The sequence below is a fragment of the Eschrichtius robustus genome, chromosome 17, assembly GCF_028021215.1.
Source record: "Eschrichtius robustus isolate mEscRob2 chromosome 17, mEscRob2.pri, whole genome shotgun sequence".
NCBI lineage: Eukaryota > Metazoa > Chordata > Mammalia > Artiodactyla > Eschrichtiidae > Eschrichtius > Eschrichtius robustus.
In genome coordinates, this window is record NC_090840.1 from 28,825,925 (window position 1) to 28,853,408 (window position 27,484).

General features: G+C 37.0%; 1 pseudogene; it reads left to right on the forward strand.

The window, feature by feature from the left end:
* Positions 1 to 3,009: 3,009 nt before the first annotated feature.
* LOC137751030 (solute carrier family 7 member 13-like) lies at positions 3,010 to 26,450 on the forward strand (annotated as a pseudogene).
* Positions 26,451 to 27,484: the final 1,034 nt, after the last annotated feature.

Below are 27,484 nucleotides of genomic sequence, written 5' to 3' on the forward strand. Positions count from 1 at the left end.
AGAAATTTCTAAGGTCACGCAGTCAACCGGAACAAAGATCCTTTGACTCCAATATGTCAAATATTTCCAAAATCTAGTTTATTGTTTTTATTTTGATATATATCTAACATTCATCTAATGCAACCAGGGAGTTTGTATAAATTATTCAGAAGCACAGTCAAGCATAAACACCGATTACAAATTACTATGTTAGGAATTAAAAGTATCGAGACAAAGGGTGAGTTACAAGTAAACGGCTACAAAAAAGCAATCACCATCTTTTCATGTACCTGTTAGCCATTTGTATGACTTCATTGGGAAAATGTTTATTCAAGTTGTCTGCCCATTTTCAATTGGATTCTTTGATTTTTTGCTATTGAGTTGTATGAGTTCCTTATATATTTTGGATATTAACCCTTATTAGATAGATGGTTTGCAAATATTTTCTCCCATTCCATAAATTGCCTTCTCATTTTTCTGGGTGTTTCTCTTGCTGTGCAGAAACTTTTTAGTTTGATGTAGTCCCACTTGTTTATTTTTGCTTTTGTTGCTTGCACTTTTGGTTTGATAGCCAAAAAATCATTGGTAAGACCAATTCAAGGAGTTGTTTTCTGTTTTCTTTTAGTTTTACAATATCAGATCTTATGTTTAAGTCTTTGATCCCTTTTCAAGTTAATTTTTGTGAGTGGTGTAAGATAGGGGTCTAATTTTGCATATGAATATCCTATTTTTCCCAACACCTTTTATTGAAGAGAGTGTCCTTTCCCCATTGAGTATTCTTGGCTTCTTTGTCAAATACTAGCTGACTGTACATGCATGCATTTATTTCTGAGCTCTCAATTCTGTTCCATTGGTCTATGTGTCAGTTTTTATACTAGAAAAAGAAGTACAGACTATTCCCAAAGAGTTTTGCTTGTAACTGTAGTAATATGTCTAGAGATCTTCAGAACACTGTTCTCACAGCCAAGACTTGAATTAAAGTCTGATTATTGAGTTGCAATAACCTGTGCTGACAGGCCATTGTTATTGTGCCACTTGTGAGAGAGAGGAGAGTGAGGCTAATGACACACTCATGGCTGTGAGTCAGACTTGAGTGCTCCATCAGTCCTAATCCAGTCCCTGCACAAGGGGATGCATCGCTGAGATTGGATAAACACAGGGCCCATGAAAAAGTCACCAAGAAAAAAACAAACCGACTCTTATGGTTTATATTGTTGTTTCTTGGCTTCTTGTGGATTATGGATTTATTTATTTGTAAGTAAAATCATAAATATATATAAAAACATATATGTAAAATACATTAAAATTAGTTAATTTAAGTGAATAGGTGGGTGAACTTGACAAATTAATTTCTTATTCCTTAATTTCCTCATCTATTGGTACTGTATCACAGGTGGTTGATTTGATTTAAAGAGTTAATATAGGGCTTCCCTGGTGGCGCAGTGGTTGAGAGTCTGCCTGCCAATGCGGGGGACACGGGTTCGAGCCCTGGTCTGGGAGGATCCCACATGCCGCGGAGCAACTGGGCCCATGAGCCACAACTACTGAGCCTGAGCGTCTGGAGCCTCTGCCCCACAACAAGAGAGGCCGCGATAGTGAGAGGCCCGTGCACCGCGATGAAGAGTGGCTCCCACTCACCGCAACTGGAGAAAGCCCTCACACAGAAACGAAGACCCAACACAGCCAAAAATAAACATAATAAATAAATAATAAATAAAAATTTTAAAAAAAAAGAGTTAATATAAGTGTTAAACACAGTTCCCAGCACATAGTAGGTGCCATGTAAATATTAGCTATTATTAGTATTACGATGTTGAAGCTCACAACCAGTATATAAAAAGTCTTGGTTTATATATGTCTTCTTCTCTAAACAGGAGTTCCTGGAGGATAAAGATCATTAATTCTACAGATTTACTGAGACATACTGTGTACCCCGAGCTGGACCAGATACCAGGGTAAAATGGTGAACAATATACAGACCTTGTCTTAGTCATTCCTGCACATGCACTGATTCACTCTGTACCAGGCAAAAAGCAGATGCTCAAAAGAGTGTGCCCTAAGTCAATAAGTAGCTGAAAATATAGAAAAAAATAAATAATGCTGAAAAGATGAATCATGCCCCTACTAGATAATTAACCAGGGAAATGTAAAACCCTAAATATGTGTACTAAGTGACCTGTTTGTCAAAAACTTAGTCTAATTTGCAACTAATTGCAAAAGTTTTTAAAGGACCTTAGAGAAGCTGAAGCACTCTGTATATAATGTAGATAGTGAAAATTAAAATAACCAAATTATGAAACTAACATTTATGGATCCCTAAGGTATGTAAGTTATACTACCAGGAGTTTTGTATTAGTATTTGCTTCATCAATAAATTACCTTATTTAATTCTATTAAAGAAAAAAATAAGGATTATCAGTCCCATTTTTCAAAATAACAAAATCGAAAGTCATTGAGTGACATAGATGTGCTAGTAAGTGGCAGATGTGTGTGTGATTCAAACCAAGATCTGCTAACAAGTGGCAAGCATGTGATTCAAACCTTGTATTTTCTGTCATTCTTTACAAACTTCCTTATGGTACAAACTTTAAAAATTACTTGTTTAAGGATGAAAATTAATGAGGTTACATATCCATAGAAGAAACCTGACTTGGAATTTTTCATCTCATTCCCAATTAGCTGTGTCTAAAATGTTTAATTGTGCATAACTTTTTAAATGCTTAACATGTAAAACATAACTCTAATATTATCTCAGACACTTTAGTTCAATTTGCTCACAAGTTAATTTTTTTATTATGTTAAGGGCTGTGACAAAATCTATTTGAGTAAGAGAGGAAGAGGAAAGTAAAGCACTTAACTATAAGAAGATTGGCTGAAGCCTTTCACAAGTATGAACAGAGTAAAAACTGTGAATTTATGTTAGCTTTTAAAATTAAGTTTCAGACTTAAGAAAATGAAGATGGGAGAAAGTACTCAGCTTCAACGGGTAATAAGGTATTTCCATGGAATGATTTTTTATTCAGTATCATAATGGGTGCAGGAATATTTGTTGCTCCTAAAGGGGTGTTAAAATACTCTTCACTCAATGTAGGAGTCTCCCTAAGTATTTGGGCTGCTTGCGCCATAATGTCTATGATGGCTGCCCTTAGTCACGCAGAGCTGGGGACCACATTCCCTAGAAGTGGAGCACAGTATTATTTCCTCAAGAGATCTCTTGGACCCTTTATTGTTTTCTTCTATCTCTGGATCAATCTATTTAGTACCCCAGCAGGAACTGCTGCACGTGGCTTTTTACTAGCAGGGTATATAATGCAGCCTTTCTATCCTGGATGTTTTTTTCCTGAGATGCCAAAGAACTGTTTAGCATTGGCCATTTTATGGTGCTTGGGAATTCTGAATGATTGAGGAGTGAAGGAGGTGACTTGGTTTCAGACTGTCAGTACAGTTGTGAAAATGACAGTACTCTGCTTCATATCTCTAACTGGAATCGTGTTATTTGTGAGAGGAAGAAAAGAGAACTTAGCCAGGTTTGAGAAAGCTTTCGATGCTGAAGTTTCAGATGCCTCACATATTGCTGAAGCCTTCTTACAAGGATTATATGCATATTATGGCTGGGGAGTCCTTGTTAAAATAGCAGGTAAAGTCATTATTTTTAAATTATAAAAAACACCACCATGCTATAAACATACAACGGTTAATCAGCTTAATTCTAAGAAAGAAATACAACATTGTTTTAATATAATGTGTTTCTCTCTTGCTTTTATCAGGTGGGTGGGTGGAAATGCATTAAACTCTCTACAAATGTGTCTTTCCAGCTTTGGAAAGTGAAATATTTTCCAGATGTTTACAAATTAAAACAAGTAAACACAGAACTGACACAGCTTAAGGACTCCAAGACAATTGCAGTTTTTTACTGAACAAATATTTTAATAGTCTACACTTCGTAGTTATAACAACCCTCAGAGAAAAATTTTAAATACAGAAGATATAAATTAAAAAAAAAGATTATGTGTAACCAATTATCTTGTATGTACACACATGTGGGGGTCACACTGCACATATACTCTTATAACTTTATTTTACCTAAAGCACATAGTGAGAATTCAAAATATTATTAAATATAAATGCTTTTAAATGAATACACAGTATTCTATCATATGTAATTTGACCATTTTTCAAACTTTTTCCCATTGTTGGATCCCAGAGTTGTTTCTAGTTTTTCACTTTAAAATTTTACACTCATTGTTCCAATCACATCCTTTTATGTAAATCTTTGTGGGTTTCTCATTGCTTTATTAGAAAAAACCTTGAAGTAAAATTACTAAGTGAAGTATACAAATATTTAGAAATGTCTTGAGGAATATTGCCAAATTGTCTTCCAGAAAGGCTTTACAAATATATCTATCAGTGTGAATTAAAATGACTAGACTTGGCTTCATCAAACTTGTTCATTCTTTAGTCACCTAGAGCTGTGAAAATCAAATTTCAGTGTTATAACTCATTTTTTCTTCAATTTCTAATGGGAGGGAAGAGTTTTGCAAATGTTCATGACCATTTGTGTTTCTTCCTTGTAAGACAGGTAAATGGTTTTCCCAGTTTGTTGTTTGTTTTTTATTTTATTCATAAGATTTTAAAAATTTCAGTCTTAAAGACTAGAATTTATTTATGTTTATTTAGTTATTTATATAATACCTATAAGTACCAAACTATCCATCTTTTAATTTTTCATTGTTTTCATACTTGAAAAGTCTTTCCCCATCTCAAGGTTTAGATAAATATGTATCTGTGATTCTTTCTCTAAATCTTTATGGTCTTATTTTGCATTTTACTTTTAATACATATGAATTATTTTGAGGGAGCTGCATACTGTGAGTTAATAATAGAATTTTGTATTTTCCAAGTAAACATATATGTCAATTTTGGTGTTGGCAATATACACTCAAGTTTAATTTAAGGTTTAACTAGTCTAGAACCTTAATCCAAGGAGTGAAAAGAGCAGGAGAGTCTACCCTAAAGTCCTAGAATATTGTGACCAGATTAACAGATGAGCTATTCCAGCCCTTCATTAACACGTACTTGTAGTTCTATTGAATACAATGATGGCCATAAGGTAAGGGAAGATTTGCTCCAGTCCTCCTGGCCTAGAATCCAGGTTTTCTGTTATTTTCTTATCCAAAAAAGCTCATGTTGAGTATATCAGAGATACAACATTAAAACCCAGAATTTAGCAAAATTCTGTTGCTACTAGAATCAATAATTTACCCAAGCTTGGTAAATAAGCATTCAACAAAAATGAACTCTTGCTGTGTGCAGTCGTTTCTTTTACTTATTATGTGTTATATTGAAGCCACTTTCAAAGATTATATAATTAGCCATTTTTTATGTGTGGCACTTTTTTTTGCAGGAGAGCTGAAAAACCCTAGTGAGAATATCCCCAAATGCGTGGTTACTGCACTTACCCTGTGGCACTGATCTACTTATTGGTTAACATTTCCCACCTAGCCATCCTGATGCCAAAGGAAATCATGTCCTCAGGTATGGCTACACAGAACCAGGGGGAAGACACTCTGCTTCATTCTCCTGAATAAAGGGAGTTTCTAATGTACAGTGGATTTTTTGCATACTTTAAGAGAATTATGCTAAATTAGTTCATGTCTGGATTATTTATTTATCTATTTATTTAAAGGCAAAAGTTCAAAAGGTCAAGCAATCTCTTTTGAGCATATAGTAAAGGGTGAAGTCTAGGAGCAAAAATATGGAAAACACCAAAAATTATAAAAGGAAAAAAAGCAGAACACAATGGAAAGAATAGAATAGAACAGAATAGAATGGGATAGAATAGAATAGAAAATATGAGAATACTTATCAAAATCCCTTGGGATATACTTAATAAGGTGTATATGGGTGCTCTGGGATAGCATTTGCCTCCAGGAAACATAACTCATACTTTGTCTCTAGGCATATCCCCAAAATCTATACAGAGCTTGAGTACTTAACTTTTCTTATTACTGAAGTAGAAGTGAATCCTTCCACAATATATATATCTATATAGAGATATATAATTTCAGTTTACCACAAAAATGATTCAAATTTTCAGAATTTTTAAGAATTACTACTTTATAGTAAAGAAACTGATTTTTTGCTCTAAAAATAGACAAACTGAAAGAGCCTCAATTCTCAATTGAACTTAATATATCTAAACAAATATATTAATAACGTATATATTTTTAAAACTTTACATTTCCAGTTATCATAAGGCCCTAAAGATAAAAGAAAATCAATAATAGGCTCTCATTAAAAAGAAAAAGAATGAAAAGAAAAATAAGGCCTATACTACATCCGAGCTTGAGGCTCCTCAGTTATCTCAACTCTAAAATGACACTATTTACAATAGCCAAGACATGGATGCAACCTAAGTGTTCATCAACAGATGAATGGATAAAGAAGATGTGGTAGATAGATAGATAGATGATAGATAGATAGATAGATAGATAGATAGATAGATAGATAGATAGATAGACAGACAGACAGACAGACACACTGGAATATTATTCAGCCATAAAATAGAAGGAAATATTGCCTTTTGCAGTAACATGGATGGACCTAGAGATTATCGTACTGAGTGAAGTAAGTCAGACAGAGAAAGACAAATATTATATGATATCAGTTATATGTAGGATCTAAAAATCAATACAAATGAATTTATTTTACAAAACAGAAACAGACTCACAGACATAGAAAACAAACTATGGTTACCAAAGGGGAAAGTGGGGGGAAGAATAAATTAGGAGAATGGTATTAACAGATACACATCAGTATATATAAAAGAGATAAACAACAAGGATTTACTGTATAGCACAGAGAACTGTATTCAATATCTTATAATAACCTATAATGGAAAAGAATCTGGATATAAAACTGAATCATTTGCTGTACACCAAAAAGTAACACGATATTCTAAATCAACTATACATTAATTTTTTTAATATAAAAAATAAAATGAGATGAGTATATTATTTGGTCATATCACTCAGTAGTAGTAATAACAAATGTGAAAATATATGTGAAGGCACTCTGGAACACCTATTGCAAAATAATATTCTGCTTCAGATAGATCATAGATTAATTAAAACAGCCATATATTTGAAATAAAAAAACCTAATTGCAAAAAATCACCTTTCAGATATTGAGCTTTTTTCACTTGGTAAGGATTCAGTAACTCTTGGTTTCAATTCTCATGTGAGTAAAATAGGGAGAAAAATCGTTGCCCTTTGTATTGCGTAGCATAATTAGAGTAAGAAAAATCACTTTACAGAATCTACAAAATCAAGTTATGTGAATTATAGTGGTTAAAACACAAGGAAAAAATACTCTGTGGTGATCGTAAACATCCAAAGGAAAGTAATATTTTTCACTGAAATTAGCCCTTTGATGTTAGAAAATAAAACCTGCGACTTCCCAAATTTTATAGAGTAGAAAGATAGTAAATAGTTTCATTCACAAAAATTTTAGACAAGACATGTTTACATTAGTAGACACAGTTTGAGTCAGAGGGTGAAAACCCACAGAACTATCTTCTTAATGTAGTGAATTCAGTAGGACACATACAGATAAAGCCCATATCTTTGCCAGCCCGAGTTTGCGGTCCAGTTTGGGGTTATCATCAAACCAGTCAATTTTCAACAAGTATGCCCTTGAAATAAGAGCGTCAGAGAGGAGCTAGATAAACTCTTCACACATCCCTGGCTGACTGGGGAACTGCAGGGGAAGACCACGAGAATCAGGCAGTAAGTAAAAGCCAAAGCAACTTGAAAACTGGCTGAACTTTGAATGTGCTTCCCAACACACACACAGATTGACTGTGAAAGTATGGAAGCCTTATGGATTTGAGATGTTTGAGCATAAATTCTGCTCAAATCATTAACTGACCACTAAGCTATGCAGCTAACAGTAGCAACCTCTAGGAATCCAAACGTGAAAATTAAAATTAAAATTAAGAATTAAAATATGAGAAGACATAGTAGCTTCACACCATGAAGAAAACAGGGTTTATCAGTCTACCAGGCAAGTTACAAAAACAACAACAACTCAGGAAAATGTATGAAGAAATAATGGCTTGGGAATTCTGAAAACTGATGAAAAACATTAATAAATAGATCCAAGAAACTCAATGACCCCACAATAAATACAAAGAGGATCAAACCTATACCTATCAAAGCCAAATTGTGAGAGCCAAAGCAAAGCAAAAGAGAAAGCAGCAAGAGAAAAACTACTCATTGTATACAGGGAAGTGATAATACAATCGACAACTGACTTATTTTTTAAAATGGAGGCCAAATAGCAGTGGAATGACACACTTAAAGTGCTGAAAGGGGAAAAAAAAAAAAACCTGTCAACCAAGAATATGATATCAAGTGAAAATATCCTTCATAAGTGAAGGCAAAATAAAGACATCACCAGAGAAACAAAAACTGAGAGAATTCATTGCTAGAAGACTTACTGAAGGAAATTCTTCAGGCTGAAGAAAGTAACTTGAATGAAAAGGAAGGAAGAAAGAGAACCAGAAACAGTAAGTATATGGGTAAATATAAAAGACTCTGTATGTGTGTATACACATTTTTCTTTGAATTTTAAAAAAATACCTAAGATTATTTTAAGCAATAACTCTGAAACTTAAGTGTAGGGTTTATAAAATGTATAGATGTAATATATATGACAATAATAGCACAAAGAAAACAGAAGGAAATAAGCTATAGTGGAGCAAAGTCGCCATATTTTACTGAAATTAACTTGAAATTGATTTTGATGAATTTAAAGGTGCATGTTGTAATTACCAGACCAACCACTAAGAAAATAACTCAACAAATCAACAGAGGAATTAAACTATCACATTAAGAATATCTGTTTAGGGACTTCCCTGGTGGCGCAGTCATTAAGAATCTGCCTGTTAATGCAGGGGACATGGGTTCGAGCCCTGTTCCGGGAAGATCCCACATGCCGTGGAGCAACTAAGCCCGTGCACCACAACTACTGAGCCTGTGATCTAGAGCCCACAAGCCCCAACTACTGAGCCCGTGTGCCACAACTACTGAAGCCCACACACCTAGAGCCCGTGCTCTGCAACAAGAGAAGCCACAACAATGAGAAGACCACGCACCGCAATGAAGAGTAACCCCCTCTCACTGCAACTAGAGAAAGCCCGTGCACAGCAATGAAGACCCAATGCAGCCAAAAATAAATTAATTTAAAAAAAAGAATATCTGTTTAGGGAATTCCCTGGCAGGAATGGTTAGGACTCAGCACTTTCACTGCCAAGGCCTGAGTTTGATCCCTGGTTGGGGAACTAAGATCCCACAAGCCATATGGTGCAGAAAAAAAAAAAGAATATCGTTTAACACTAAAGGAGGAAGTAAAGGAAGAATAGAAGAACGAAAAGACATAAGACATAAAAAACAAATAGCAAAATGACAGGTGTAAATACAACAATATCAATCATATTAAATGAGAATAAGTTAAACACTGCAATAAAAAGGCAGAGACTGTCACACTGGTTAAAATCATCAATCCAACTATATGCTGTCTAAATGAGACACACTTTAGATTCAAAATCACAATTAAGTATAAAGTAAAAGAATGGAAAAAGTTATACATGTAAACATTAACTGTAAGAAAGCTAGGAATAGTAATATTAATAAGAAACAAAATAACTTTAAGACAAAAAGATTGCTAGAGACAAAGAAAGGCATTTCATAATAGTAAAAGGGTCAATGTATAAGGAAGATGTAATAATTATAAATGTATACACACCTAATAACACAGCCCCAAAATACATGAAGCCATACTAATGTAACTGAAAGGAGAAATAGACAATTCAGCAACTATAGTTGCAGATGTCAGTATATCACTCAATAACTAGATAGAAAGTCAGTAAGGATATAGAAGATCTGAGCAGCACTATCAATCAAACTGATCTCATTGACATTTATAGATCACTCCACCAAACAGAAGCAGAATATACATTTATTTCAAGCACTTATGGGACATTGTCTAGGATAGACCTAATTCTAGGATATAAAACAAGTCTCAAAAAATTTGAGAAGATTTCTACCATACAAAATATTTCCTGCAACAGCAGCAGAAACAAAATAGAAACCAACAACAGAATGTAATTTGGGAAATCCCACATATTTGGAAATTAAACAACACACTTCTAAACCCATGGGTCAAGTAAGAAATCACAGGACTCTCAACAACTATGAAGATTTATCCCTGATTGAAAGCTTACAAGTTAGTCTGGCACAGTTTCAGGGAGGCTGGAAATGGAGACAAAGACAATTTATTTTTCATAACAATAGCAGTACCTAGAATGTCATTTTTATGCTGGTTCCCGAACCTCAATTCCCACAAGACAGAGCAAAGAAGGCCAGGTGATACTTCCACATGACAGTAGAAGATCCCCAAACTTAGGGAATCCAAATCTTTTATAATATCTTTTATAAGTCTCTCTTCAGAAGGTAGGTTCCAGGAATGGTTCTAAAAGACAAAAGATCATTATTGTCCTTCCATCCCCATATTTTTCAGAGTCTAAATGTTCCCTCCTGGGCTCCCACAATTGCCACTGTAAGAGAACTTAGCAAAGCAGGTACTCAACCAAGCATTCATTATCCTTGTAATCTATGACCATGTCAATCCAACAAGAGAATCCAGGTGCATGAACCAAAATTAATTTTGAATCCTCTTGGCTTCCTTATGGTCAGCTGCTGTCCAGATGTTATACCAACCAGGTGAGATTGGGGTTGCTGTGTGAGGAAAAGAAGAAGCATAAAATCCAGCAGTGATCAGGAAAGCCTCCTGAGTTTTCAAAATAGGTCTATATAACTTCCTATCCTATTCTCCCTGATCATCACCCAGGAAGCAGCCAAGAGTAGACGATCACTCTCTAGGGATGGTTATATTCAGTGACCAAACTACCTGACCAAGGTGCATGGACCAGAAGAATGTGAGAGAGGAAGAGTCAGAAATATTTCCGTGTTAATTTTTGAGGAAGCCATCCAAACACTAAACGATATCAGATGTATTCAAAAGCCATATATGAAAGATACATTGAATATCTTTGCCTCCAGCACATTGATGTGTCTTTGTGTTGTACACAACTGTCAGATTTTTGAATGGCCAAACACATAACACAGATTAGTTTCAAGGGCCACAGTAGTGTGGCCAGAGTGGGCTGATCAAATTGGAACGGCAACACTGTAACCTGAAAAAGTGCCAACAGCTATCAGTTGTCACTCCCAAGAGAGGGTCAAGGTACAATGTAGTCAATTTGCCAGGAGTGAGCAGGAACAATATGTTGTGCAAGTGGCCTCCCTCACTGTGAACAAATGGTCAAATCTTGGCAGAAGTCACAGTGTGACTGTCACAGTGTGACACATTTGGTGTTAGCCTCTGTAGCAAAATATGGAGTCCTTTTTCTTATGTCCAATGTATGATGGTAAATGTATTGCCATGTCTAGAAAGATGATGAATTCAGACATCAATCATGGCAATCTGGAAAGTGCAGTATCATTCAACAGCTTTATTCCAATTATTCTCATCAGAGAAGGGGCTCAGTGGACAGAACTTAAGGCTATTCTCATAGCCCATGCCAATTCCCCCCTTGATGAACCTTGCTATATTTCTAATGACTTGAACTATCGTCAATGGCCTGGGTGCTTGGTCTGTCACTTGGAAAACTACAGACTGACAGATTAAAGACACCCCTCTCTGGGACCATAAACTATAGAAAGAAATAATGGCTGCTGATTGAATAATCTGATGATTGGTCACCCATTACTGAGTAGAGTATCCTTGTCTATTTTCCATTCTGCATAGCTGGTGCAAAGGTTAACAGCTGTAGCAGCCTAGTGGGCACCATAAGGTTTCAGCTTAGCTAACCTATCAGTGGACCATGCCCAGACATTTACAGGAACCCTTGTGAACCAGCAACTCCACAACTCAATGTACCCCATTGAACCAGAAACTCCACTTCAGTCAGCAAACTGGGATGTAGCTTATACTTTTTCATGCAAAACCAAAATGCCACTGGGCCAGGCTAGCTATGTTCTTGAATATGCCATTTCCATTTGATAAGAGAGATTTGTTGGGCTCTTCATACCTTTTTAATAATTGAATACAATTTGATTCATCCCAAAATGAGAATATTAGGCTGGAAAGTCACAAGGCCTCCATGAGTCAGGTGTTCAGTTTTACAATATCCCAGTAGCAAGCTAATATTTTTTTCAAATGGAGTTTACCTGGTGGTTGTGTCAAGGAGGAAACAAGTCAAAAACCTCAAGGGCCACCTCCAACTATAAGGTGCCTCTCTTTGCCAGGAAATGCAATAGAAAAAAATCATCAGTCACAGAGACTTCTAGGTCAAAGGAGTAATTATGGTTGTGGATCCTGAAAGGTAGAAAGTGTGCCATAGCTTGTTGGACAGCTTTCAATACAGCCTGTTGATTTGTTCCTCCACTCAAAGGATACTGACCTGTGAATTAGCTGGTACAGAAGACCAAGTAGAGTGCCCAAGTGAGATACATACAATCTACAACACACAAAGTATCCATAAGGTGCTGGGTTTCCTTTTAGTAGTAGGGGACCAGAGACAATTTTTTTCTTGACTACCAGAGAGACTGAGTGTTGTGAATTTACCTGCATGTTCCCCAGAAACCTTACTTGGCAAACAGTACCATAAATATTGTTGGGATTCATCAGCCTGTTGGTAGAAGTGTAACAATACCAACTCAGGTCTGTTTAGACTGAGGCATTTGACTTGCCCACCAACTGGACATGAACAATACAGTATAAACTGTGGATATTGGATGGCAGACAATACAGTATAAACTTTGGATATCTTGCAAAATCCTGAACACCAACTGGTGACAAATATCAGGGGAGTTTAGGAATCCCTAGGGGAATACTCTGAAAGTATGTTGAGCAAGTGAGATAGAAAAAAAATGTTGGTAATGTTTGAGACAGAATACCAACCGGCATCAATCTATTCAGTAATTTTTTCCATTACAGTCACAATGTCTGGAATAACCACAAATGGGGCTATAGGAGCAACAATTGAGCATTTGGTAAGAATCCACTGTAAAGCTCCAGATCCCAGTAGCTTTTGTCACTGGGCATAGTTATATTGAGATATTGCATCTTTTACCACGCCCCACCCCTGCTGCCTTTAAGTTTTCAATCAGGTCTGTGATCTTTCTCCTACTGAGATTCTATGTTGTTTTGTTGAACCACACAAGGAGGAAGAAGGAGAGGGTTTGGAAGGAACGTACATGTTTAATAGTCTCCACATGCATCTCTACCTGAACAGGAGAATTGCCTCTGGACTTTTTGATCATTTATAGTACAAGCATCTAAAATATCAATACCAAAAATATATTCAACAGTGGAAGCCATGAAAATACAGTACTTTGAATTTGCCCAAAGTGCTTTATTCACAAAGGAACTTCTGTGAGTAGAGGGCTTCACTTCTGCACTGTGAATTCTATCCAGATCCCCCTAGCCGAATCTAGCCCTCACTCCACATTCCTGGTTTTGTTGGTACTTGGGAACCCATATCTAAAAGCCTTCATAAAGTTTCCCAGTATATTTGGATGGGTATAGCCTTCAGGGCAGGGAGACCTCAGTCACACTCCTAATCATCTTTCTTCTCAAGACACCTGAGGTTGAGGGAGAGAAGGGGAGAGACCATGGAAAAAGAGAGAGTGACTTTGTGCCACTAAGATACATTTTTTAATCTTGAATTAACAAAACTGCCTCCAGAAGACAGAGAATATCTGAATAGATCTATATTAAGAAAACAAATTGAATTAATAATTTAAAATCTTCCCACAAATCAAATCCCAGGTCCCAGTAGCTTCTCTGATGAATTGTATCAAACATTTAAGAAAGAAATAATGCCACTTCTAAACAAACTCTTTCAGAAAACAGAAGAGGGAACACTTCCCAATTTATTTTATGGAACCAGTATTTCTATGATACCAAAACCAGAATAATTCTTTTCACAAAGAAAGAAAATTACATATAAATGTTATATACAACATGTATTGTTCTATGAACTACAATGCAACAATTCTTAAAAACATTGGTAAATTGACTCCAGCAATATATAAAAAAGGATTATACACCATGAACAAGTGAGGTTTACCATTGGTTGGTTTAACATCCCAGAATCAATTAATGTTTTACTAATATGGTAACTGACAAAGATCACATTATAATATTGAGATTCATAAAAAGCATTTGACAATGGAACACTCATTTGTGATTTTTAGAAAACTTTGGAAAAAAAGTAGGGATAGAAGGGAACTTCCTCATTTAGATAAAGAGCAGTTTCAATCTACTACTACTAGTCCTTTGTCTTCGCTACAATTACAATTTAATGCTTGCTAAGTGAATTAATTAAAAATACTATACAGTATCAACATTTTGTCAGTTACATAATTAGTGGCTTCTCTTTTTTTTTTTTTTTTTTTTACAGATGTTGTTGCTGTCACCTGGATGGGTGGAGTAATCCCTTCATGCAATGGGCCATTTCAACTGCTGTTTCTTCCTCAATACTTAGCTCCCTTAATTGTACTGTATTTTCAACTTCAAGGATATGGTATATGGCAATCCAGGAGAGTCAGCTAACTTTGATCCTGTCAACTCTGAATATCCAGTCTTGTCCAGTTGTAGCTGTGATTCAGACGCTCACCTTTTTTTTTTTTTTAAACCTCTTTAATGGAGTATAATTGCTTTACAATGGTGTGTGAGTTTCTGCTTTATAACAAAGTGAATCAGTTATACATATACATATGTCCCCATATCTCTTCCCTCTTGTGTCTCCCTCCCTCCCACCCTCCCTATCCCACCCCTCTAGGTGGTCACAAAGCACCGAGCTGATCTCCCTGTGTATGCGGCTGCTTCCCACTAACTATTTTATGTTTGGTAGTGTATATATGTCCATGCCACTCTCTCACTTTGTCCCAGCTTACCCTTCCCCCTTGCCATATCCTAGAGTCCATTCTCTAGTAGGTCTGTGTCTTTATTCCCGTCTTGCCCCTAGGTTCTTCATGATGATATTTTTTTTAAGATTCCATATATATGTGTTAGCATACGGTATTTGTTTTTCCCTTTCTGACGTACTTCACACTGTATGACAGACTCTAGGTCCATCCGCCTCACTACAAATAACTCAATTTCATTTCTTTTTATGGCTGAGTAATATTCCATTGTATATATGTGCCATATCTTCTTTATCCATTCATCTATTAATGGACACTTAGGTTGCTTCCATGTCCTGGCTATTGTAAATAGAGCTGCTATGAACATTTCGGTACATGACTCTTTTTGAATTATGGTTTTCTCAGGGTATATGCCCAGTAGTGGTATTGCTGGGTCGTATGGTAGTTTTATTTTTAGTTTTCTAAGGAACCTCCATACTGTTCTCCATAGTGGCTGTATCAATTTACATTCCCACCAACAGTGCAAGAGGTTTCCCTTTTCTCCACACCCTCTCCAGCATTTATTGTGTGTAGGTTTTTGATGATGGCCATCCTGACTGGTGTGAGATGATATCTCATTGTAGTTTTGATTTGCATTTATCTAATGATTAATGATGTTGAGCATTCTTTCATGTGTTTGTTGGCAATCTGTATATCTTCTTTGGAGAAATGTCTATTTAGGTCTTCTGCCGATTTTTGGATTACGTTGTTTGTTTTTTTGATATTGAGCTGCATGAGCTGCTTGTAAATTTTGGAGATTGATCCTTTGTCAGTTGCTTCATTTGCAAATATTTTCTCCCATTCTGAGGGTTGTCTTTTCGTCTTGCTTATTGTTTCCTTTGCTGTGCAAAAGCTTTTAAGTTTCATTAGGTCCCATTTGTTTATTTTTATTTTTATTTCCATTTCTCTATGAGGTGGGTCAAAAAGGATCTTGCTGTGATTTATGTCATAGAGTGTTCTGCCCATGTTTTCCTCTCAGAGTTTTATAGTGTCTGGCCTTATATTTAGGTCTTTAATCTATTTTGAGTTTTTTATTGTGTGTGGTGTTAGGGAGTGTTCTAATTTCATTCTTTTACATGTAGCTGTCCAGTTTTCCCAGCACCACTTATTGAAGAGGCTGTCTTTGCTCCATTGTATATTCTTGCCTCCTTTATCAAAAACAAGGTGACCATATGTGCGTGGGCTTATCTCTGGGCTTTCTATCCTGTTCCATTGATCTATATTTCTGTTTTTGTGCCAGTACCATACTATCTTGATTAGTGTAGCTCTGTAATATAGTTTGAAGTCTGGGAGCCTGATTCCTCCAGCTCTGTTTTTCTTTCTCAAGATTGCTTTGCCTATTCGGGGTCTTTTGTGTTTTCATACAAATTGTGAAATTTTTTGTGCTAGTTCTGTGAAAAATGCCATTGGTAGTTTGATAGGGATTGCATTGAATCTGTAGACTGCTTTGGGTAGTAGAATCAGTTTCACAATGTTGATTCTTCTGGTCAAGAACATGGTATATCTCTCCAACTGTTGGTATCATCTTTAATTTCTTTTGTCAGTGTCTTATAGTTTTCTGCATACAGGTCTTTTGTCTCCTTAGGTAGGTTTATTCCTAGATATTTTATTCTTTTTGTTGCAATGGTAAATGGGAGTGTTTCCTTTACTTCTCCTTCAGATTTTTCATCATTAGTGTATAGGAATGCAAGAAATTTCTGTGCATTAAGTTTGTATCCTGCTACTTTACCAAATTCATTGATTATCTCTAGTAGTTTTCTGGTAGCATCTTTAGGATTCTCTACGTATAGTATCATGGCATCTGCAAACGGTGACTGCTTTATTTCTTCTTTTCCAATTTGGATTCCTTCTATTTCTTTTTCTTCTCTGATTGCTGTGGCTAAAACTTCCAAAACTATGTTGAATAATAGTGGTGAGACTGGGCAACCTTGTCTTGTTCCTGATCTTAGTGGAAATGGTTTCAGTTTTTCACCATTGAGGACAATGTTGGCAGTGGGTTTGTCATATATGGCCTTTATTATGTTGAGGAAAGTTCCCTCTATGCCTACTTTCTGCAGGGCTTTTATCATAAATGGGTGTTGAATTTAGTCAAAAGCTTTCTCTGCATCTATTGAGATGATCGTGTGGTTTTTCTCTTTCAATTGGTTAATATGGTGTAGCACACTGATTGATTTGCATATATTGAAGAATCTTTGCATTCCTGGGATAAACCCCACTGGATCATAGGGTATGATCCTTTTAATGTGCTGTTGGATTCTGTTTGATAGTATTTTGTTGAGGATTTTTACATCTATGTTCATCAGTGATATTGGCCTGTAGTTTTCTTTCTTTGTGACATCTTTGTCTGGTTTTGGTATCAGGGTGATGGTGGCCTCATAGAATGAGTTTGGGAGTGTTCCTCCCTGTGCTATATTTTGGAAGAGTTTGAGAAGGATGGGTGTTAGCTCTTCTCTAAATGTTTGATAGAATTCACCTGTGAAGCCATCTGGTCCTGGGCTATTATTTGTTGGAAGATTTTTAATCACAGTTTCAATTTCCGTGCTTGTGATTGGTCTGTTCATATTATCTATTTCTTCCTGGTTCAGTCTCGGAGGGTTGTGCATTTCTAAGAATTTGTCCATTTCTTCCAAGTTGTCCATTTTATTGGCATAGAGTTGCTTCTAGTAATTTCTCATGATCCTTTGTATTTTTGCAGTGTCAGTTGTTACTTCTCCTTTTTCATTTCTAATTCTATTGATTTAGAGTCTTCTCCCTTGTTTTCTTGTTGAGTCTGGCTAATGGTTTATCAATTTTGTTTATCATCTCAAAGAACCAGCTTTTAGTTTTATTGATCTTTCCTATCGTTTCCTTCTTTTCTTTTTCATTTATTTCTGATCTGATTTTTATGATTTCTTTCCTTCTGCTAACTTTGAGGTTTTTTGTTCTTCTTTCTCTAATTGCTTTAGGTGTAATGTTGGCTTATATATTTGAGATGTTTCTTGTTTCTTAAGGTAGGATTATATTGCTATAAACTTCCCTCTTAGAACTGCATTTGCTGCATCCCATAGGTTTTGGGTCGTTGTGTTTTCATGGTCATTTGTCTCTAGTTATTTTTTTATTTTCTCTTTGATTTCTTCAGTGGTCTCTTGGTTATGAAGTAATGCATTATTTAGACTCCATATGTTTGTATTTTTTACAGATATTTTCCTGTAATTGATATCTAGTCTCATAGAGTTGTGGTCAGAAAAGATACTTGATACGATTTCAATTCTCTTAAATTTAGCAAGGCTTGATGTGTGATGCAAGATATGACCTATCCTGGAGAATGTTCCATGAGCACTTGAGAAGAATGTGTATTCTGTTGTTTCTGGATGGAATGTTCTATAAATATCAATTAAGTCCATCTTGTTTAATGTATCATTTAAAGCTTGTGTTTCCTTATTTATTTTCATTTTGGATGATCTGTCCATTGGTGAGAGTGGGGTGTTAAAGTCCCCTACTATGATTGTGTTACTGTTGATTTCCCCTTTTATGGCTGTTAGTATTTACCTTATGTTTTGAGGTGCTCCTATGTTGGGTGCATAAATATTTAGAGTTGTTATACCTTCTTCTTGGATTGATCCCTTTATCATTATGTAGTGTCCTTCTTTGTCTCTTGTAATAGTCTTTGTTTTAAAGTCTATTTTGTCTGATATGAGAATTGCTACTCCAGCTTTCTTTTGATTTCCATTTGCATGGAATATCTTTTTCCATCCCCTCACTTTCAGTCTGTATATGTCCCTAGGTCTGAAGTGGGTTTCTTGTAGACAGCATATATACGGGTCTTGTTTTTGTATCCATTCAGCCAGTCTATGTCTTTTGGTTGGAGCATTGAATCCATTTACATTTTAGGTAATTATCGATATGTATGTTCCTATTCCCATTTTCTTAATTGTTTTGGGTTTGTTATTGTAGGTCTTTTACTTCTCTTGTGTTTCCTGCCAAGAGAAGTTGATTTAGCCTTTGTTGTAAAGCTGGTTTGGTGGTGTTGAATTTTCTTAGCTTTTGCTTGTCTGTAAAGCTTTTGATTTCTCCATCAAATCTGAATGAGGTCCTTGCTGGGTAGAATAATGTTGGTTGTAGGTTTTTCCCTTTTATCACTTTAAATATATCTTGCCTCTCCCTTCTGGCCTGCAAAGTTTTTGCTGAAAGGTCAGCTGATAACCTTAGGGGGATTTCCTTGTATGTTATTTGTTGCTTTTCCCTTGCTGCTTTTAATATATTTTCTTTGTATTTAATTTTTGTTAGTTTGATTAATGTGTCTTGGATGCCTTGTTTCTTCTAGGGTTTATCCTGTATGGGAGTCTCTGCGTTTCCTGTACCTGGGCAACTATTTCCTTTCCCATGATAGTGAAGTTTTTGACTATAATCTCTTCAAATATTTTCTCAGACCCTTTCTCTTTCTCCTCTTTTCTGGGACTCCAATATTTCAAATATTGGTGCATTTAATGTTGTCCCAGAGGGCTCTGAGACTGTCCTCAATTCTTTTCATTGTTTTTTCTTTATTCTGCTCTGCAGCAGTTGTTTCCACTATTTTATCTTCCAGGTCACTTATCCATTCTTCTACCTCAGTTATTCTGGTATTGATCTCTTCTAGAGAATTTTTAATTTCATTTATTGTTTTATTCATCACTGTTTGTTTGCTCTTTAGTTCTTCTAGGTCCTTGTTAAACGTTTCTTGTATTTTCTCTATTCTATTTCCACGATTTTGGATCAACTTTACTGTCATTATTCTGAATTCTTTTTCAGGTAGACTGCCTATTTCCTCTTCATTTGTTAGGTCTGATGGGTTTTTGCCTTGTTCCTTCATCTGCTGTGTGTTTCTCTGTCTTCTCATTTTGCTTAAGTTACTGTGTTTGGGGGTCTCCTTTTCGCAGGCTGCAGGTTCGTAGTTCCCATTGTTTTTGGTGTCTGTTCCCAGTGGCTAAGATTTGTTCAGTGGGTTATGTAGGTTTCCTGCTTGAGGGGACTAGTGCCTATGTTCTGGTGGACGAGGCTGGAACTTGTCTTTCTGGTAGGCAGGTCCACGTCTGGTGGTGTGTTTTGGGGTGTCTGTGGCTTTATTATGATTTTAGGCTGTCTCTCTGCTAATGGATGGGGTTGTGTTCTTGTCTTGCTATTTGTTTGGTATAGGTTGTCCAGCACTGTAGCTTACTGTTCATTGAGTGGAGCTGGGTCTTGGCATTGAGATGGAGATATCTGGGAGATTTTTGCCATTTGATATTACGTGCAGCTGGGAGGTCTCTTGTGGACCAGTATACTGAACTTGGCTCTCACACCTCAGAGGCACAGCCCTGACGCCTGGCTGGAGCACCAAGAACCTGTCATCCAAGTGGCTCAGAATAAAAAGAGAAAAGAAAGAAAGAAAGAAAGAAAGAAAGAAAGAAAGAAAGAAAGAAAGAAAGAAAGAAAGAAAGAAAGAAAGGAAGAAAGAAAGGAAGAAAGAAAGAAAGAAGAAAAAGAAGAAAGAAAGAAAGAGAAGATAAAATAAAAGAAAGTTATTAAAATAAAAAATAAAAAATAATTATTAAAAAGAAGGAGAGAGCAACCAAACCAAAAAACAAATCCACCAATGATAAATACTAAAAAAATAACCAAACAAACAAAAAAAAAACGGACAGACAGACCCCTAGGACAAATGTTAAAAAGCAAAACTATACAGACAAAATCACACACAGCATACACATACACACTCACAAAAAGAGAAAAAGGGAAAAAATATATATATAGTTGCTCCCAAAGTCCACCTCCTCAATTTGGGATGATTCATTGTCGATTCAGGTATTCCTCAGATGCAGGGTACATCAAGTTGATTGCGGAGGTTTAATCCACTGCTCCTGAGGCTGCTGGGAGAAATTTCCCTTTCTCTTCTTTGTTCGCACAGCTCCCAGGGTTCAGCTTTGGATTTGGACCCGTCTCTGCATGTAGGTTGACTGAGGGCATCTGTTCTTCACTCAGACAGGATGGGGTTCAAGGAGCAGCTGATTTGGGGGTTCTGGCTCACTCAGGCGGGGGGAGGGAGGGATACGGAGTGCAGGGCGAGCCTGCGGCGGCAGAGGCCATAGTGACGTTGCACCAGCCTGAGGAGCGCCATGTGTTCTCCCTGGGAAGTTGTCCCTGGAACACGGGACCCTGGCAGTGGCGGGCTGCACAGGCTCCGTGGAGGGGAGGTGTGGATAGTGACCTGTGCTTGCACACAGGCTTCTTGGTGGCTGCAGCAGCAGCGTTAGCATCTTATGCCCATCTCTGGGGTCCACGCTGATAGCCGTGGCTCGCGCCCGTCTCTGGAACTCCTTTAAGCAGCACTCTAAATCCCCTCTCCTTGCACACCAGTAAACAAAGAAGCAAGAAAAAGTCTCTTGCCTCTTCGGCAGCTCCAGACTTTTTCCCGGACTACCTCCCGGCTAGCCATGGCGCACTAGCCCCCTTCAGGCTGTGTTTATGCAGCCAACCCCAGCCCTCTCCCTGGAATCCGACAGAAGCCAGAGCCTCAGCTCCCAGCCCCCGCCCGCCCCGGCGGGTGAGCAGACAAGCCTCTCGGGCTGGTGAGTGCTGGTCGGCACCGATCCTCTGAGCGGGAATCTTTCCTCTTTGCCCTCTGCACCCCTGTGGCTGCGCTCTCCTCCCTGGCTCCGAAGCCCCCCCTCCGCCACCCGCAATCCCTGCCTGCGATAGGGTTTCCTAGTGTTTCCTAGGGTTTCCTTTCCTCCTTCACAGCTCCCTCCCACTGGTGCAGGTCCCATCCCTATTCTTTTGTCTCTGTTTTTTTTTTTTCTTTTACCCTACCCAGGTACGTGGGGAGTTTCTTGCCTTTTGGGAGGTCTGAGGTCTTCTACCAGGGTTCAGTTAGTGCTCTGTAGCAGTAGTTCCACATGTAGATGTATTTCTGATGTATTTGTGGGGAGGAAGGTGATCTCCACGTCTTACTCTTATGCCATCTTGAAGCTCAGATGCTCATCTTTGCCTCCATTTTAATTATTCCCTCAGACTTAATCCCCATAAACTATGTGGGATTCACAGATTGGATTCAACTTGGGCTAATGATGATGGGCTTGTTTAAACTGAGATTCCAGGATCCCCACCTATCCAGACCTTATAAGGTAAATCAAACCTGAAAAAAATTCCCTTCACCTTTCTAAAGAGCATTTTGTACTTTTACTTTTTTCTTACATCTGCATGTAAAATCTTTCGAGCCCATTTTAGGAACATTTGTTCTAAAGAATAGATTTTATAGTTATTGGTTCATAAGCTTCTTAGACCATTTTCAATTTGAAATCTCAAGAGAGAAAGCACAGGACTGGTCCTTGTTAGTAAAGGCAGAGGATCCTGAGGCTTTTTTATATTATAATACAACTAGTGAAATTTGAGTCCAAAGGGACCATGTGTGGGGTGTACAATGTTTGTACTAGATCTCAGGGAAAGAGATGGACCAATGTCCATGGCCAATGATTATTTGAGTGTCTTCTTAATGGTACCACCTTAGATAACCCTGTAGGCTTGCCTAGGACTTTTCAGGCTTCTCAACTCAAATGTCTATAAGTGTATAAGTCTCCAGCTTTAATGGCCAATATAGAAGAGCTACACTCTAGATATTTGTGAAGGAGTATAAATGCAAACTCATTCATCTTTCAAAAGCTTACCTCAGAGGCAGAATATGTATGAAGGATTGACTGAGGGATAAGTATTCTGTCAATTCCTCAAACCACCAAAACCTCTCTATATTAACTATATCTGAAATGCTTCATAGCATTTGGAAGAATTTTTCCATAGCCTGTGGAAGAATTTTTTTCTTCTAATTGTTTACTACAGCCCATCCATCTCTATTGTGGATTTAACCAATGTTGTGTTTAACCAAACAACCTCTGGCAACTCATTCCTATACTTACTGAAAGGAGATTAAGTGATATATTTTTACATTACGCAACTGTCTCTCTAAATGTAGACCCATTGAAGAAAATTCTTCCTAATATTTGTATCAGAAATACTTGTGTTTCTAGGCAGATTATTTTGTTTTCTTTACAGACACTGACACTGACAATCAGCCTCTATATACCGGCACCAAATTGAATCTCGGAGACAGAGTTTGGGTGAAGTAGAAAAGAATAGCTTTATTGCTTTGCCAGGCAAAGGGGACCACAGCGGGCTAATGCCCTCATAGCTGTATGTGCCAACCTGGGGGGGGTTGTGAGAAGTCTTATAGTCAAAGGGTGGTGTTGCTGATAAGGATCAGGGTACCTGCAGGGCATGAATTCCTTCAATCCAGAGATCCTCTGGCATCAGATGGTCTCGTGATTCTCAAGGTTATCGAGCTGTGACCTTCTCTCTGGAATGAAGAATACTTCAACACATAGTTAACATCTTCCATTTGGTGGGGGTTTTAGTTCTGCAGAAGAGCTCAAAGATATTGTTATGTATATCCCTTGAGGAGGAACCAGGACCCTGCCCTAAGGTTGCACTATTGTTTCTTTTTTTATTATTATTTTTTATTGAACTGTAGTTGAATTGCAATGTTGTGTTAATTACTGCTGTACAGCAAAGTGACTCAGTTATACATATATATACATACTTTTTCATATTATTTTCCATTATGGTTTATCACAGGATATTGAATATAGTTCCCTGTGCTATAAGGTAGGACCTTGTTGTTTATCCATTCTCTATATGCCAGTTTGTATCTGCTAATCCCAAACTCCCACTACTACCCTCTCCCACTCCCTCCCCTTTGGCAACCACCAGTCTATACTCTATGTCCCTGATTTTGTTTCTGTTTCATAAATATGTTCATTTGTCTCATATTTTAGATTCCACATATAAGTGATATCATGGTATTTGTCTTTCTCTTTCTGGCTTACTTAGTATGATAATCTCTAGCTGCATCTATGTTGCTGCAAATGTAAGTGATATATCACACATATAAGTGATATCATGGTATTTGTCTTTCTCTTTCTGGCTTATTTAGTATGATAATCTTTAGCTGCATCTATGTTGCTGCAAATGTGGTATTATTTCATTCTTTTTTATAGCTGAGTAGTATTCCATTGTATATATGTACCACATCTTTAACCATTCATCTGTTGATGGACATTTAGGTTGCTTCCACGTCTTGGCTATTGTGAATATGAATAGTGCTGCTATGAACATAGGGGTGCATTTATCTTTTTGAATTATAGTTTTGTCTGGATATATGCCCAGGGGTGGGATTGCTGGATCATATGGTAACTCTATTTTTAGTTTTCTGAGGAACCTCTACAGTGTTTTCCACAGTGACCACACCAACTTACATTCCCACCAACAGTGTAGGAGTGTTCCCTTTTCTTCACACCGCCTCCAGCATTTGTTATTTGTAGACTTGTTAATCATGGCCATTCTGACTGGCATGAGGTGGTACCTCATTGTGATTTTGATTTGCATTTCTCTAATGATTAGTGATGTTGAGCATTTTTTCCATGTGCCTATTGGCCATCTGTATTTCTTCTTTGGAGAAATGTCTCTTTGGGTCTTCTTGCACTATTGTTTCTTGACTGCTCCTCCCTTGTCTCTGCATCCCCTCCCTTTCCTGATTAGCAACTGTTTAAACCTGCCTTTTGGAACTCAGGGAAGGTCATGGGGGCTAAATGAAGCCTATTTCTTACAAACAAGAACCAGAAGACTGAGAAAGACTTTTGTGCCCAGGAGTCCCACAGGGTCCTGCTTGGTTTCAATACTTAAGTTTTGTAAGATCATGCTTCCCTTTTCATGTAGGCTGCTAGAAAACTTAAAGCTGAATTAGTGGTTTGTCACTAACTTGTAAAATGGCTTATGGCATGCATATCTTGCTATATAGCTTTTATTATTCCTAGGCTCATAAGTTATTTTTAATGAGGTAGGTTCCAAACAATCCTTTTTTTTATCAATGAGCCATATTCTAAAAGCAATCAAGGGGGCCCTTTTATGATGTATTAAGTTGGCCAAAAAGTTCGTTCAGGTTTTTCCATAACATTTTATGGAAAAACCTGAACGAACTTTTTGGCCAACCCAATACCTTGTATAAGGTAAAAGGAGGTAGAAGAATACCCATAGGAATATCTCAGCAGTACACTAAGGTACAGGGGTGGACTAGAAAGTTAAAAAAGAAAACCAAGACAGTTTATAGCTAAGATTTTCAAGCTATACTGTGAAAAAGAATAACTCTGGGATTTCTTGTATAAATTCATATTCCTAGACATCACCCCTGGGGATTCTAATGCTTAGGGTGAGGAACAGAAATCGACATTTCAATACTGAAAAAATGAAAGATAATGATAATCTTGCATCTGTGTCATTTAATGACTCAATAAATATGTACTAAGCAACTACTGTGTGGAAGACACTACTCTAAACTCTTTAAAGGTATGTAGATAAATTGGCCATTAATTATGCCATCAATAGCTTCATAGTCTAATAGGAAAGAGAAGAGAGTTACACAAAATATAGTAACAGGCAATAATCAACAACACTTAATTAAGCATTTTATTGTTTGCAGGTACTATTCTTTAATTACATATAATAGTGTGTGTTTGTGTATTCTTTAATTGTCCAAATTAAGATATACAAATTTGAAAGATATGCATTGTTAAGATCCATTTTAAAGGAAAAGTGAGGATCAGAGAAAATGAATCTGAACCCTGTGGTCCTTTTACAATGAAAATATGCCCCAAATGAATTATATATATATATGTTATATATTAGGTAATATATTAGGTTGAGGTGCAGAAAATATTAATTTTGATATTGTCTGAAAATAGAAAAGTTAGAAAAATTTTATGGTGAAAAAATGCTTTAGGGTAACAGTCTGGAATGTTTCATGATGTCTTCATTCAAGAGCTCTGAATGGGCAAGTGGCACGGACTTATGAAAAAATCAAAAGGTCAGCAAATTGGTGAAATTGTTAAGTAAAAGCCTTCAGTTCTGCTATTTCACACCCCAAGGAGATTCTCAGCAGATTATTTTCTCTTACATAGAAAGGAGGAAGACCTGGTAATATTTTTTTTATCAATAAAACCAACTTCCTCAGTAGTAAACAACTGTCTGTAGATAAAATGTTTTATGTTATTATTTGTAATAACCTCCAAGACCACTCTAATACAAATTTATGTTTGTTCTCAGGTACGTTTGCCATTTGAATTTGGAACCATGGCCATGTCTTTGTTCTTGGTTTTGACACCCATTATCAAGTCTCCTAAGATGCACCATTTCTATGTTCTTCTTTTTATCCTCAGCGGACTTTTGTTTTATTTGCCTTTTGTTCACTTTAATTTGGGTTCTACATGTTTCAACAAGATAACTTGCTTTTTACAGTTGCTATTAAAAGTTTCACCTGCTGATGATGTTGATGAATATATTTCAACAGAAGGAAATTTACAGAAAACTCCACCTACAACTGCAACCAAAAAAGAATAAATTATGCATATTTGACAAATGATTGATTTATTAAAAGCATCTTTCTCTTTCTTCTTTTTATGTATCAATTTCTTTTTTTTTAATTTTATTTATTTATTTATTTATTTATGGCTGTGTTGGGTCTTCGTTTCTGTGCGAGGGTTTTCTCCAGTTGCGGCAAGTGGGGGCCACTCTTCATTGCGGTGCGCGGGCCTCTCACTATCGCGGCCTCTCTTGTTGCGGAGCACAGGCTCCAGACGCGCAGGCTCAGTAGTTGTGGCTCACGGGCCCAGTTGCTCCGCGGCATGTGGGATCCTCCCAGACCAGGGCTCGAACCCATGTCCCCTGCATTGGCAGGCAGACTCTCAACCACTGTGCCACCAGGGAAGCCCTTTATGTATCAATTTCATACAATTTTTTTTTTTTTTTGGCCTTTACACAAAATCATTTAATTATGTGTTATCCTCAAGATTTTGATTAAAATTGTGTTCTATGACAGTCATGATCTAAACGATTACAAAGATAAAGTAAAATTATATTTGATCATACAAAATGAAATCGATGTCAAAAATGGGAAAATTTGCTTCCCAACAAATCTTTCCCTAAAGTGGACCTCTAGAGTGACAGTGCCTATGGACCGTGAACATCATGACATACACAGGCTGGATACTGTACTGTTGCCTTTCCACCCAGGCTGTCTGAGGCCCTCCAGAACCCAGTGATGTGGGCTGGAGACTTCCCTACTTTGTTTACGTCAGCTGGCTTTGAAGTGTTTCTCACCAGCCCAAGAAACACAGGAAATCAGTTTAGCAGAGGGAAATAAACAGATGGACAGAGTCATTTATTTTGAGGGGAACTCTGTGCTCTTTGAATTAAAGTAATGAGTACTTTATGATGCAGTGAAGCTCTTTTTGCATTTCATTTGAATAATTCAAGATGTAAACAGAGCCCCATGGCAGATGAGAAGAACCAAACTTCCTCAGCTTCTGGATATTCTAAATAAAGGATTGGGGAAGGGAACATCCTCCCTCTTACAGAAGTTAATAATAATAATA